We start from the raw sequence: 15,266 nt of genomic DNA, 5'->3' as shown, positions 1-15,266 counted from the left end.
TGCTTTACTGATAAGGTCTTGGGGTAAAGTGTTAATTCAGTCCTTGCTTATTATATAATAAATTGATGGCCCTAATGTTCATCAGTTGGGGACTAATTAAATTCTGATACATCCATACGATGGGTTGCTATGCAGTTGCTAACAGAAGTTAATACTCATTAAAGAAAAGAAAACCTCCATGGCAGATTGTTAAATAAAAGACAAAGTACAAAAGAATATTATATCATTTACATTAAAAAGATATATGTATACATGTATATTCACACATACCCACATGTACACATATCATGGATAAAATAAATGCATGGAAATATATCAGGAAGGATGTTTTGAAAATGTTAACACTGGGAATTAGGATAACTTTATTTCTTAATACATATCTGTTTCTTGAATTTTCTGTATCAATTTACTATTTTGGTAATCCAAAAATAAAGGAAAACCATTATTTTGGAAAAGAGGAAATGTAGCTGCTTTTGGAGTTAAATATTATAAAATTATATATTCCAGAAATAATATTTCACTCTCTCTATATATATATATATATTTTTTTTTTGAGACATAGTCTCACTCTGACACCCAGGTTGGAGTTAAGTGGCACAATATCAGCTTACTGCAACCTCTGCCTCCCAGGTTCAAGCAATTCTCCTGCCTCAGCCTCCCGAGTAGCTAGGACTACAGGCATGTGCCACCACACCTGGCTAATTTTTGTATTTTTTAGTAGAAATGGGGTTTCCCCATATTGGACAGGCTAGTCTCTAACTCCTGACCTCATGATCCACCTGCCTCAGCCTCCCAAAGTGCTGGGATTACAAGCATGAGCCGCCGCACCCAGCCTATTTCAAAATATATTTCTATTGAAGTAGTAGCAACTCACTTTGAACAAAACATTTTATTCTTCATATAACAGACTTGACCTTACTTTGTCATCAGAAAGTCATTACCATGTTGATAGCAGCAGAAAACAGACAAACACCTAGGCAGACAGGGCGCGTCCCCGATGAAAACTCACCTTCAAGCCAAAAACAACCTGAAAGACCAGGCTGCTGGTTCCAGATGAAACTCATTACCCAGAATTTCTGTTCCTGTGTGCCCACTTTCCCAATTCATTCTTTCCAAATAATGTCTTTTAATCAATTGAATGTTACCTTTTCCAATACTACCTATGGCCCGCCCCTCCCCCATTCTGTGCCAGTTAAAAACCACAGACTCAGCCACACTGAGAGAGACCACCAACATCAGGTGGGGGGACCACCCTCACATCTCCCCTCTACTGAGAGCTGTTTCATCTCTTAATACCACTCTTTTTCACCATTCTCGCTCTTTAATAGTCAGTGTGATCTCATTCTTCTTGGACAAGGGACAAGAATTTGGGACCCCAGTGAACACCAGTACAAAGAAAGCAGTAACACTGTAGTAGCCCCCCACACCCCCACCAGCACTCCACAGCTGCCCAACATGACAGGAAGCAGCGGCAGGGTAGGCCAGCCCCGAAACTGTGGACCAGAGCAGGGCAATGGGACTGACAGACTTAACACACCCCTATTCATCGGGCTGTGGACTGCAAGACTAAAAGAGCTGTTAGCATGCCGTAACACGCTCTCTGGAACTTCAGGATTGAGGGCTTCCTTGTCTGGGCACCACCATGTTCCCATCGTCTGGATACTGGAGTCTACCACAGGAGCTGCTTGCAAAATACCTAGTCTAGCTGCAAGCCCTGTACAGAGCCCACTCCTGTGCCAACACTTGGAGTGGCCTGGCTGGGCCCTGCACTCATTTGCTCAATCACTCCCCTCCCACCAGGGGCTGAGTGTACAGTTGCAGTGACCACGGATCCATGCTGGAGTGCAAGCTAGGCACAACCCAGTCAGCTGAGAGGGTGTGGCACCTCCTGTGGCAAGCCCAGGCCTAGTAAGGCCCAGGAAGAGGCATTGCTGGCTAGAGGTCTCCAAAAGTGGCTGAGGAAAATCTTGCATCAATGTCAAAACTTATGAACATGAGGTTGGACTTGACTATCTTCTCCAATGCAGAGAAACAATCAAAAAGAGCCAAAAGTTCCATTTAGCAAATGAAGTACATTCTACAGAGAAAAGCACAGGTCTATGCTTTTTGAGTCTACTCTAGAGGCAACAAGGAATATCACTAACTTTGGTGGTCATTTTTTTTGAGACAGAGTCTCACTCTGTCAACAGGCTGGAGTGTGGTGGCACAATCTCGGCTCACTGTATCCTTCACCTCCAGGATCAAGCAATTCTCCTGCCTCAGCCTCCCAAGTAGCTGGGACTACAGGCGTGCGCCATCATGCCCAGCTAATTTTTGTATTTTTAGTAGACACAGGGTTTCACCACGTTGGTCATGATGGTCTCAATCTCCTGATCTTGTGATCTGCCTGCCTCAGCCTCCCAAAGTGCTAAGATGACAAGCATGAGTCACCATACCCAGCCAACTTTGGGGTTCTTTCTAAGATGACTCTGGTAATTTGTAACCTGGCTTCATGCCAGAGAGCCCAAGTAGCTGGAAGAAATATGCTAATTTTTTGTTCTCCTTTTACCAGTGATTCTATGTTTACACACTAAATGACAAGAGAATCTAAAAGCATTCCCAACTTTGCATGCATTATAATACATACCTCCAAAACCACTTCCACTAAGGAAGCAGGCATTATGGACTCAAGTAAACAATAATATAAAGAAACTTCATTTACTTTCAGTTATATGAGTCAGATTGCTGACTGATTAAAGAAACCAATTTGCACAAAGATCCCTGGGCTTTTGTTTCCTCCTATGCAAGATTAGGCCTCTTCCACGGCTAACATTCTAAGATTCTATTATTTACAGTTCTAGGAAATGTACTATTGAGGGCATAGTTCCCAACAGATGATATTTCAGAATAGAATTTATTCCAATTATGAAAATAAACTGATTATATTAGCAGTATGCGTTTTTGTTGCATTTCTGTCATTACTAAAAAAGAATAAGTATAAATTTCTAAAAAAAATTAAGTGGATTTGATGTAAACAATCTCATGCCAAGTGCTGAGATTTAATGGAAATATATGTAACTCAGTAGTGAGAAGTAGAAAAAAATTTATGGAAGAGGAGAATGAAGAAAAAAATGTTTTGTTTTTTTTTTGGCTTTTTGGTTTTTTTGAGACAGCATCTTGCTCTGTCATCCAGGCTGGAGTGCAGTGGTATAATCTCGACTCACTGCAACCTCCACCTCCCAGGTTCAAGTGATTCTCCTGCCTCAGTCTCCCTAATAGCTGGGACTACAGGCACGCACTGTTATACCCAGCTAATTTTTTTTTTTTTTTTTAGTAGAGACGGGGTTTCACCGCCTAGGCCTCTCAAAGTGCTAGGATTATAGGCATGAGCCACCACACCCAGTCAAAAAAAATGTTTTTAAAAATATTTTCAAAAATGAAAAGTGTAGAAAGAGGAACTTAATTTTTTGTTTTGAGATGTAATCATGCACTGCTGCCCAGGCTGGAGTATGCAATCTCAGCTCACTGCACCCTCTGCCTCTTGAGTTCAAGTTATTCTCCTGCTTCAGACTCCCAAGTAGCTGAGTTATAGGTGCCACCACCACATCCAGTTAACTTTTTTTATTTTTAGTAGAGATGGGGTTTCACTATGTTGATCAGGCTGGTCTTGAACTCCTGGCCTAATGATCTGCCTTCCTTGGCCTCCCAAAGTGATTACAGGCATGAGCCACCACCCCTAGCCCCCCCCTTTTTTTTTTTAATGAATTAAACTGAGACGCAGCCAGAAAAAGGAAAAGCAGTCTCTATAACCAAAATGACATAGAAATTTGTGCAATTCATACTTTAGTACGAATTTTCCTAAATTGCCCCCAGATACTCCTTGGTCAGTTTGAACAATTCTAACCACCTTTCAAATAACTGATATATCATCCACAACTTCCAAAATATGGAAAGTCCTTAACTTTCATACACATATGTGAGGGTAAAAGCCAAATCATTTTCCATGAACGTATATAATTTTCACGTTGCTCTAGGGCCAAAATGATAAGAATGTTCTCAGGCTCTCAAATAGTTTAAGGTCGCCCTTTTAAGAATATTAAATGTTTGAATCTTTGACAGTAGGAAATTTCTAGAAGTTTCTCCGACAGTAAATCCTCACTTAACATATTTTCATCTAGGATCTGAAAAAGAATAACATTATGAAACATTCTGAAAATTAAATGGAGAGGAAGTTGGTTGTTGCACAGAAGTGCAGTCAGGAGCTGGACATGGTGGCACTCCCCCATAGTCTTAGCTATTCAGGAGGCTCACGTGGGAGGATCACCTGAGCCCAGGAGTTCAAGATCAGCCTGAGCAACATAGTGGGACCCCATCTTTTTCAAAAACTACATGTTAACAAAATATAGTGGGCTAGGAGATGAGTGGATTTGACGTGATCCTGGGCAAGTCACTCAGCCTCTGAGCTCTACTTTCTTAAACTTTAACAGCCTCTTTTCAGAATTACATATAGAACTTTAGAGTTAAAATGATCCTAGTTCAACTCTTGACCTTGTTATTTACCAAGCATGTGCCAATGCAAACTTGTCCTTTTTAAGTCTATTTTCTCATCCACAAAAATGGAATGTGAATATCTATTCCTTTAAATGATGAAACTACTACAAGAAAATATTGGAAAAATCTCTAGGACACTGGTCTGGGCAAAAATTTGTTGAGCAAAACCCCACAAAAGCACAGGCAACCAAAGAAAAAATGGACAAATGGGATCACATCAAGTTAAAAAAGCTTCTGCATAGCAAAGGAAACTATCAATGAAGTGCAGAGACAATCCACAAAATGGGAGAAAATATTTGCAAACTACCCATCTGACAAGGGATTAATAACCAGCATATATAAGGAGCACAAACAGCTCAATAGGAAAAAAAAACTAATAATCCAACCAAAAATAGGCAAAATATTTGACTACACATTTTTCAAAAGAACACATATAAATGGCAAACAGGAATAGGAAAAGGTGCAACAACACTGATCATCAGAGAAATGCAATTCAAAACTACAATGAGATATCATTTCACCCCATTTAAAATGGCTTATATACAAAAGACTGTCAATAACAAATGCTTATATACAAAAGACCATCAATAACAAATGCTGGTGAGGACGTGGAGAAAACAGAGCCCTCATACACTGTGTACAACTACTATGGAAGACAGTTTGGAGGTTCCTTAATAATCTAAAAACTGAGCCACCATATGATCCAGCAATCCCACTACTGAATATATACCCAAAAGAAAGGAAATCAGTATATCAAAGAGGTATCTACACACCTATGTTTGTTGCAGCACTGTTTACAGTAGCCAAGATTTAGAAAGAGCCTAAGTAAGTGTCCATTAACAGATGAACGGATAAAGAAAATGTGGTACTCGTACACAATGGAGTACTATTTAGCCATCAAAAAAATGAGAGCCATTCATTTGCAACAACATAGATGGAACTAGAAGTCATTATGTTAAATGAAACAAGCCAGGCACAGAAAGACAAGCATTGCATGTTCTCACTTATTTGTGGGATCAAAAAATAAAAACAGTTGAACTTATGGACACAGAGAGTAGAAGGATGGTCACCAGAGGCTGGGAAGGGTAGTGGAGAGCTGAAGGGAGGTGGAGATGGTTAACAGGTACCAAAAAATAGCTAGAAAGAATGAATGTGTCCTACTATTTGATAGCACAACATGGTGACTATAGTCAATAATAACTTAATTGTACATTTTTAAATAAAGAGTATAATTGCATTGCTTGTAACTCAAGGAATACATGCTTGAGGGGATGGATACCCAATTTACCCTGATGTGCTTATTTCATATTCCATGCCTATATCAAAACATCTCAGGTACTCCACGAATACAAACACCTACTATGTACCCAGAAAAATTAAAAAAAAAAAAAAGAAAAAGAAAATAGTTGGGCACAGTGGCTCATACCTGTAATTCCAGCACTTGGGGAGACTGAGATGGGCAGATAACTTGAGCTCAGGTGTTCAAGACCAGCCTGGGCAACATGATGAAACCCTATCTCTATAAAAAATAAAAAAATTAACAAGATGTGGTCAAGCACTCCTATAGTTCCAACTACTCGGGAGGCTAAGGTGGGAGGATCACTTGAGCACAGGAGGTTGAGGCTTCAGTGAGCCATGATCACACCTCTGTACTCCAGCCTAGGTGACAGAGTGAGATCCTGTCTCAAAAACAAAGAATACCCACTCCACAGAGATATTGATGTAATATAAGAAATTACATAATACACAGGTAGGAGGTACTTAATAAATATTAGCTCCCTTTCTCCCCACCTCTCCTTTTCTGCATCCCTATTTCTTTAAAAATAAAGTTTAACACTTTATAATATCTTTAAAATGTGATGATTCTAGTTCAGTTTAAAAACTTTTGTTTTGGCTGGGCACGGTGGCTCACACCTGTAATCCTAGTACTTTGGGAGGCTGAGGCGGGCTGATCACGAGGTCAAGAGATTGAGACCATCCTGGCCAACATGGTGAAACCCCATCTCTACTAAAAATATGAAAATTAACTGGGTGTGGTGGCACGCGCCTGTAGTCCCAGCTACTCGGGAGGCTGAGGCAGGAAAATTGCTTGAACCTGGGAGGCAGAGGTTGCAGTGAGCCAAGATAATGCCACTGCACTCCAGCCTGGTGCCTGACCACGTAGCAAGACTGCCTCAAAAAAAAAAAAAGAAAAACTTTCATATTGAGGTATAATTTACATACCATAAAATATGTAAAGTATACAAATGACAATTTTTATATCTATGTGTACACCCATGTAATCACCCTCAGAGCCAAATATAGAACATTTATTTACAGCATCCTCCCAGGAGATTCCTTCACACCACATCCAACCAATACCCCTCCAAAGGTAACCATTATTCTGCCTTCACTGTTATTACTAAAGTATTTTTAAATGATATCAAAAATAAATGACAGTATATCTATACCAAGGAATAAACGAGCAGTGGTTAAAACAAAGAAAGTAGAGCTATACACACAAACATGGAAATATCCCAAGATATATTGTTCTGCATTACTAAGATAATTGAAAATTAATAACAGCAATGCTAATGGAAAGGATGGTAGATGGAAAAAAAGAACAGAAATATAATGGGTAAAGCTCTTTGAGTCTTTCTGAAATCCTCACTAAGGTGGCGAAGTGGGGAAGTGGCTCACACCTGTAAACCCAGCACTTTGGAAGACCAAGGCTGGCGGATACACTTGAGGTTAGGAGCTCGAGACAGCCTGGCCAACATGGTGAAAACTTGTCTCTACTAAAAAAAAAAATACAAAAAAAAAAAAAAAAATAGCTGGGTGTGGTGGCGCATATCTGTAGTCCCAGCTACTTAGGAGGCTGAGGCAGGAGAACTGCTTGAACCCGCAGGTGGAGGTTACAGTGAGGTGAGATCACACCACTGCACACCAGCATGGGGGGCAGAGTCAGACTCCGTCTCAAAAAAAAAAAAAAAAAATCTCACAAAGCATGCCCTCACTTTGTGGCAGAAGTATCCAAACTGAATTCAGTCACCTAAATTGTAAGCATAGCAGGGAGCATTGAGAGACCACATATTTACAGAAACAAATGTACTCCTCTCCCTCTAACTTGGACACCACCACATCCTGAGAAACTCCTCATAATCCTTGCAGGGCTCCACCTTTTCTACTGCCAGCCAAAGGGCCAAAATGAAAGAGAGACCTGCGGGTTCAGATGATTGCAGCCTTGCTGTGCAATAATATGGTTGCCAGCACTGGGGTTTATCTGACTCTTCCCAAAAGTCACAACCAAATATAGTTTCTCCTGCGATGTAGTGAATAAGCCTGGCCAAAAGATTGTGCTGGTCAAAACCAACCTAACAGGGCTAGTCCTTATCTAGAAAGTTCTGAACCCATCTAATTTGCATCTAGACCTTCAAACTAACTTTTTGTGAATACCTGGATTTAAATAGTAAACAACTAAATTAGTTCAGATGAAGAGGAGACAACAGGTTTCTTTTCAAACCTACCTCTACCTTCGCAAGTCAATGTGAATGAATGGGTGGGAACACAGTAGTTACACTTGAATCCATTTTCTTTTTCAATTGTCAGCACGAGGCTTCAGAGCCTCCTTGTTAATTCTCACAGCCCAACCCCTTCTCCAGCGCAACATGAGCTTCTTTCCTCTTGACATGTTTGTGGAGATGAGAAACAACCGACGTCTTTCTGTTAATGACCCTTGAAATCAGTTAGACCTTTCTTGTCTAAGCTAAATAACCCTACAGCTTTCTGGTCTTTCCTCACAGCCTTTATTTTCCAAGCCTTAATTACATTTTTGCTCTTCTCTGGAGCTCTGCCAGTTCCCAACATCCCCCTTAAAAGGGAGACACAAAGTAGCCACAGTTGAGGTCAGCCCAGTGCTGGGAAAAGCTGAGAAGCCACTTCCTGCCCTTTGCCTTCCATGCATGCCACTATCTTACTGACTTTATAAATAAACAGCACTTAGTGAACTCATTCTAGCAGGGCTGTCATATAAGCTGAAGCCCACCTTTCCCACCTTGCATCTCAGCATTTTGATTTTATCCTGTAAACTTTTTGCACTTACCCCTTTTGAGCTTTTCTGTCTAATTCAAAATGTTTCACCCAATGAATTGTCTGAGGCACTTTACATTTGATCCCGCCTTTCTCTACTTCCTCACAAAAACTTTTCTAAATTCAGGAAGTGTCTTTGCAGAAGCCAGTGACCAAAATCTACTGAGATTTCCCCTGTCTCCACGACACCATCCCCAAGGCAAGTACTGCTGACATTATGATAATAAAAACTACCAGGAAATGTGACATACACTATTTTATTAGATCCTCACAACAACCAATCTTATCACTCCTATTTTATTGAACAATTTGAGGTGAGCTAGAGTAAGTTATTTGCTGTAGCCACAAAGCAAGCAAGTGCTGGATTCAAATGTGAATCTCTGTCTCTGAACTCACTGGGCCACAATGTCACAAAATCAGTGCTCACTGGCATTTGGATATAATCCACTAGGCAAATGTGACTCCATTTGTAAAGTCTATGCTCTCTCTTTTGGAGGTGAGGCATCTGTCTCCTGCTCTTCAGTGTCAGAACTGCAGGTTCTCTGGGCTTTTGGACTCTAGGACTTGCACCAGCCACCTCCTCAGGACTTGGGCCCGACTGAGAGTTATAGATTCCAAGGCCTTCAGACTTGGACTGAGTCATGCTGTTGGCTTTCCTGGTTCTCCAGCTTGCAAAGAGCCTATCATTTGACTTGTCAGCCTCCGTAATGGAGCCAAATTCCCCTAATAAATCCCTTATCCTTAATTCAAGAAGGAGATGTTAAGAAAAAAATAATAATAATTTTAAAAATCCCTTATCCTATTTCTTTCTCTGTCTAGATATATGCAAATTATATATACAATATATAACTGATTTTATACATTATAAAAATTTATATAAATATTATTTTCTAAATATATATACATTTTTATATATTATATATAAAATCAGTTATATATTATATAATACAAATATAAGTATAAGCCAGGCACAGTGGCTCACAGCTGTAATCCTAGCACTTTGGGAGGCTGAGGCGGGTGGATCACGAGGTCAGGAGTCGAGACCAGCCTGGCCAACATGGTGAAAACCTGTTTCTACTAAAAATACAAAAATTAGCCAGATGTGGTGGCATGCATCTGTAGTCCCAGCTACTTGAGAGGCTGAGGCAGGAGAATTGCTTGAAGCTGGGAGGCAGAGTTTGCAGTGAACCAAGAAGAGGCCACTGCACTCCAGCCTGTGCAACAGAGCAAGACTCCATCTTCAAAAAATAAAGAAATAAATAAATAAAATATATTTATAATACACTTATGATACTTATAAACACTCTTAAATATACTTATAAGTATGTATTTATAATGTAATATAGCATTTTGTGTCTGCTTCCTGTGGGACGCGGTGGTAACCATTGGGTTGGGAACATGAGTGATATTTCGCCGTGTTTCTCCTGCTTCTTTTCTCCTCCTTTTTTACTTTGTTGGTAGAGCACAGTATGGGTCACAAGAAGAAGAAGAAACAGTTGAAGCCATGGTGCTGGTATTATATAGAGATTTTGATGATAAGACGACCCATATATAGCACCAAAAAGCAAAGCATTTTAAATGTCATATATGTCACAAGAAATTGTATACAGGACCTGGTTTAGCTATTCATTGCATGCAGGTACATAAAGATACAATAGATGCTGCACCAAATGCAATACCTGGGAGAACAGACATATGTATGATATATGCCATATACACAGCATGGACATGGAAAAGAGATCCATGAAAAAGACATGAATAAAGGCCGGGTGCAGTGGCTCAAGCCTGTAATCCCAGCACTTTGGGAGGCCTAGGTGCATGGATCATGAGGTCAATAGATCAAGACCATCCTGGCCAACATGGTAAAACCCCATCTCTACTACGTATACAAAAATGAGCTGGGTGTGGCGGCGCGGGCCTGTAGTCCCAGCTACTTGGAAGACTGAGGCAGGAGAATCACTTGAACCTGGGAGGCAGAGGTTGCAGTGAGCTGAGATCACTTCATTGCACTCCAGACTGGCAACAGAGCAAGACTCCATCTCAAAAAAAGAAAAAGACATGGGTGAAAGATTATGACTTTTTGAACAGAAAACACAAGAAAGTCATGGAAAGAAGCAACAAGATGATTCCGATGAATATGATGATGACAATTCTGCAGCCTCAACTTTATTTCAACCACAACCTGTTCAACATCAACAAGATTATATTCCCCCAGTGGTGCAGCCAGGACTGTCACCAGTACCAGGAGCACCAGGAATGCCTCCAGGCATACCTCCACTAATGCCAGGTAATCCTCCTCTGATGCCAGGAATGCCACTAGTTATGCCAGGCATGCCACCTGGATTGCATCATCAGAGAAAATGCACCCAGTCACTTTGCAGTGAAAACATAATGATGGGTGGAATATGCCACCTGGGCGAGGAATACCATCTCTGATGCCTAGAATGCCACCAGGTATTCCCCCCACCCCCATTCCACATTCTGGAATTCCTCCAGTCACCCAAGCACAGACTGTTTCCGTGCCAGGTATTAATAGACCACCTGCACCAACAGCAACTGTACCTGCTCCACAGCCTCCAGTTACTAAGCCTCTTTCTCCCAGTGCTGGACAGGCTCAGGCAGCTGTCCAAGGACCTGTTGGGACAGATTTCAAACCCTTAAATAGTACCACTGCAACAACTACAGAACCCCTACATTCCCTACGTATACATAGTCTACAGATTCAACCACTAGTACAACAAATAGTACTGCAGCTAAACCAGCAGCTTCAATAACAAGTAAGCCTGCTACACTTAGAATAACCAATGCACACAGTAAGTTGATCAATCCAGATGAAGCTATATACCTGGAAGAGAGAAGGGCACAGTTACCGCGATATCAGTGTAATCTTCCTCAGCAAGGACAGGTCCCCATAGGTAATCTACCAGTTGGACCAATTGGAGGTATGATGCCACCATAGCCAGGCATCCCACAGCAACAAGGAATGAGACCCTCCGTGCCACCTCGTGGTCAGTATAGTGGTCATCATCAAGGCATGCCAGGATACCTTCCTGGTGCTATGCCCCTGTATGAACAGGGACCGCCAATGATGCCCCCTTTCCAGGGTGGACCTTCTAGATCTCTGATAGGAATGAGACCTCCTGTAACATTGCAAGGTGGCCGTTACCGATCTTACCTCACCCAGTCTAATAGGTTTGGAGATAAAACCTTTTCTCAAGTTGTGCTATTTATATAGCCAACCTTCCGTCAACAAGGCTTCATTGTGACTTTAACAAATATTATCTTCCCACATACCAGGAACTATTGGACATTTATTTTACATGGGAAAAATTATTTGGAATAATAAAGCAGGAACTTTTCCTGAAGTTGCAATTTATACTGTATGGCTTCTTTTTGATGTTTCATCTGGGTTTTTAGAAGTGGAATATAGTAAATTTGGTTTATTAAATCATGAAGATGTTGGAATTACATGAACATGTCACCTTAGTAAAGACAAGTTCTGTAAGCTTACATTGCTATTTGTAAAGTTATGCCTTCACAGTATTTCAGATGCTGTTGGACTTCATGTCATCAACCTAGCTTAGTGAGGGCTGTGACTGTTTCCAAGTACTTGTACATTAGAAGTCTGAATGTGTAACAATATTTAATGTATTTAGAGTTCCTCATATTGCAGGGTTCAAGAAATCTGACCCACCAATGTCATGTGACTTTTCTATACTGGTAAACTTCATTGTAACAAAATGAGAAAAAAATGTATGCCTTTTTTATTCAAAACCCAGCTGTGGACCACTGCTTGAAAGGTTTGTATAGATGCATGCTATGGTACATGTCCACATAATAAAATTTATAGTTACAATGCAATCAATGCAATATGTATATAGTAGGAAATAGAAAAGTTCCTCTTCAAAGTTTCCTTTCTTGTTTAATAAAAATTCATAAGTGTTAGAAATAATAGTTTGTTTTAAACACTTTCTTCAAAAGCCTTCTTGGTTTTTTGCTATAAGCCTTATCCTATAGCTGTTATACATGCCTACAGGCACATAGTACATTCTATGCTGGATGTGCTCACAGGTATGTCCCAGCTCACAGCCTATGCCCCTTCCTTATTTGGACTTCCTTTTTTTTTTTTTTTTTTTTGCTCTACATTGCTTTAACCTGTTTAGAAAAGTTTCAAGTTATTAGCCAATCAGGTTTTAGTTTAGATTGTGAGGTCTGGCTCCAGCCAACAGAGATCAGACATAGAAGTAAGGACAACTCCAAATTTGTAAGAAATAAATGAGTCTGCTTTCCTTTGTTCATTGTACTTTCATGGCAAGATTGCTAACAAGAGTACCCTTTCTGTAGGAAGCAAAAAGAATTGCTTTGCTGAGAGATCCTTTGTCCCAGTACTAATTTTTCTTTTCAGCACCAAAAAGAAAAACTTTACACACAACATATATAATATAAATATATAAGTTATACATAGTAATATAGAGAGGCATTATATATAATTAAAGACATTTTTTAATTAGTTATGTATATATTATATGTAAAATTATATGTTTATATACATACATAATTGATTCTGTCTCTCTGGAGAACCCTCACTAAAATGGATTCTGGGTTTACCCCTAAAATCAACAACAATCATGGATTCCTAACAAACACAGGAAAAAGAAAAAGAAAAGAATGAAAGTAAAGAAGAGGGGAAGAGAGGGCAAGACAGACAAGAAAGGAATGGTTGAAAGTCATCAAAATCTGTTTCAGGTGACCCTCTCTGTAAGGCTTTCAAGAGCCCTGTTCCTCTTGATCATAGAAATAATAACATGAGACAGAAATAAATTGTTTATGGTCCTGAAAGAGTATAGACAGAATGCATCTCTAGATTCTCCTGTGCACAGAGAATTTCCCGACAGTGGGCAAGACTAATACAGCCCGATAAAAGATTCCCTAATGAGACACAATTGTTTAATCAGTTACTTCAACTGTTTTTTTGTCTTTGTTTTTTTGAGACTGAGTCTTGCGCTGTAACCCAGGCTGCAGTGCAGTGGCATGATATGGACTCACTGCAATCTCCACCTCCCTGGTTCAAATGATTCTCCTGCCTTAGCCTCCTGAGTAGCTGGGATTACAGATGCCTGCCACCACACCCAACTAATTTTTGTATTTTTTAAATAGAGACAAGGTTTCACCCTGTTAACCAGTCTGGTCTTGGACTCGTGACCTCAGGTGATCCACCCACCTCGGCCTCCCAAAGTGCTGGGATTGCAGGCATCAGCCACTACACCCAGCTGCTTCAACTGTTAATTTACCTCTAAACCGTTAATTGTGAAGAGACAAGCATCATTTATTATATTAAGTCTGTTAAAGGTTTATCAAAAAATGAATGTTACGAAAATAAAATAGATATGTGGGGGAGGAGGGAACTGGAAAGTACTTTGTCCACTTGTCAACAGAGCTGTGTGTGTGTAAACCCCTCAGGATGAGAGCTGAGCACAGTACTACAGCTGGAGGTATCATGGGGATGGGAAGGGTGCTGAGGGGACCTTTCATACAATATCATTGAGTCTTTTATTACAAGATGTTTGTATACAACATGGGTCTAAAATTTGTAAAAAACAGATTATGTTTAGGATTTCATCAGCCAAGGCCGGGTGCAGTGGCTCAAGCCTATAATCCCAGCACTTTGGGAGACCAAGATGGGCAAATCACGAGGTCAGGAGTTAGAGACCAGCCTGGCCGGCATGGTGAAACCCCATCACTACCAAAAATACAAAAATTAGCTGGGCGTGTGCCTGTAGTCCCAGCTACTTGGGAGGCTGAAGTAGGAGAATCACTTGAACGTGGGAGGCAGAGGTTGCAGTGAGCTGAGACCATAGCACTGCACTCAAGCCTGGGCAACAGAATGAGACTCCTTCTCAAAAAAAAAAAAAAAAAAAAAAAGACTTCATCAGCCCAAACCCCATTTTAAAGAATTTTATTATTTAAATGAAAAAACAACCCTTAATTGTGTGGACAAAATATTAAGGAAAATACGGTAAAATAATATAAAGTAAAATGTAATAAGAGATGTAGATTTGGTGAAGGTTGGCTTTTAGAAATTTATTCTCTGAAATCAATTTTTAAAACTCCTAAGAAGAAACAGAATACTTAGTTCTCAATCAATACCAGTTCTACAAACTCAATATTGTTAGGAAGAGTGACCTAAATGTTAAACTTCTCCTCAAGGATTTGATGAACTTTCTCTACCATTAAAAAAAAAAAAAAAAAAGTGCTACTTTTTAACTAAAATGAGACCCATACTAAATCAAATAGGGATTACTTAAAATTATTTAAACTAGTTTCATGAGCTTAATATCCTTGACGTTGGCGGGGCGCACTGGTTCATGCCTGTAATCCCAGCACTTTGGGAGGCCGAGGAGGGTGAATCACTCGAGGTCAGGAGTTCGGGACCAGCCTGGACAACATGGTGAAACCCCGACTCTACTAAAAATACAAAAATCAGCTGAGTGTGCTGGCATGTGCTTGTAATCCCAGCTACTCTAGAGGCTGAGGCAGGAGAATCGCGTGAACCCGGGAGGCAGAGGTTGCAGTGAGCCAAGATTGCTCCATTTCCATTGCACTCCAGCCTGGTGTTGCAGTAAGACTCCGTCTCAAAGAAAAAAACTTTGATGTTACAGATTTTTTTT

General features: G+C 40.3%; 1 pseudogene; it reads left to right on the top strand.

The window, feature by feature from the left end:
- Positions 1–1,162: 1,162 nt before the first annotated feature.
- Positions 1,163–11,833, top strand: LOC100402006 (BUB3-interacting and GLEBS motif-containing protein ZNF207-like; annotated as a pseudogene).
- Positions 11,834–15,266: the final 3,433 nt, after the last annotated feature.

The sequence above is a fragment of the Callithrix jacchus genome, chromosome 6 (genome assembly GCF_049354715.1).
Source record: "Callithrix jacchus isolate 240 chromosome 6, calJac240_pri, whole genome shotgun sequence".
In the NCBI taxonomy this organism is placed as follows: Eukaryota; Metazoa; Chordata; class Mammalia; order Primates; family Cebidae; genus Callithrix; species Callithrix jacchus.
This window is presented reverse-complemented; position numbering and strand designations above follow the sequence as displayed.